The sequence below is a fragment of the Gavialis gangeticus genome, unplaced genomic scaffold (assembly GCF_001723915.1).
Source record: "Gavialis gangeticus isolate Ggan-Ray unplaced genomic scaffold, GavGan_comp1, whole genome shotgun sequence".
NCBI classification, from domain to species: Eukaryota; Metazoa; Chordata; order Crocodylia; family Gavialidae; genus Gavialis; species Gavialis gangeticus.
The window spans coordinates 11623314-11623692 of NW_017729025.1; positions in this window are offsets into that span (position 1 = coordinate 11623314).

The window sequence follows — 379 nt, forward strand, 5'->3', positions numbered from 1 at the left end:
ATGTTGAAACATTCAGACCCCCCTGTCCTCCAGGCTTCAGCCCAGGGATATTATGTGAAGCAGCTCAGGGCTGTTTTTGCCACGGGGATGCTTCCTGCTTTCCTTGTTTTGCTCCTTCTACAGCTTTACACAGCCAATAGCTCCCATGTAATTACCGGCTTCTCCACCTACCATCTCCATTCTGCCTTGGTTGGTTTCTAACCAGCTCTTTGGTTGCAGCCTGGTGGGTAATTAGCATCTTCTCATTAACCTTTTCCAGATTTGTGGCACGTCTATATTTTCCATCATGCTTCTGCAAATATAAGTTTTGCCCTTTGAGTAGTGGAGCTATTAATGGCAGTCCTTATTCTAAAGGTGTCTTTTAGACCACCATTTCTCA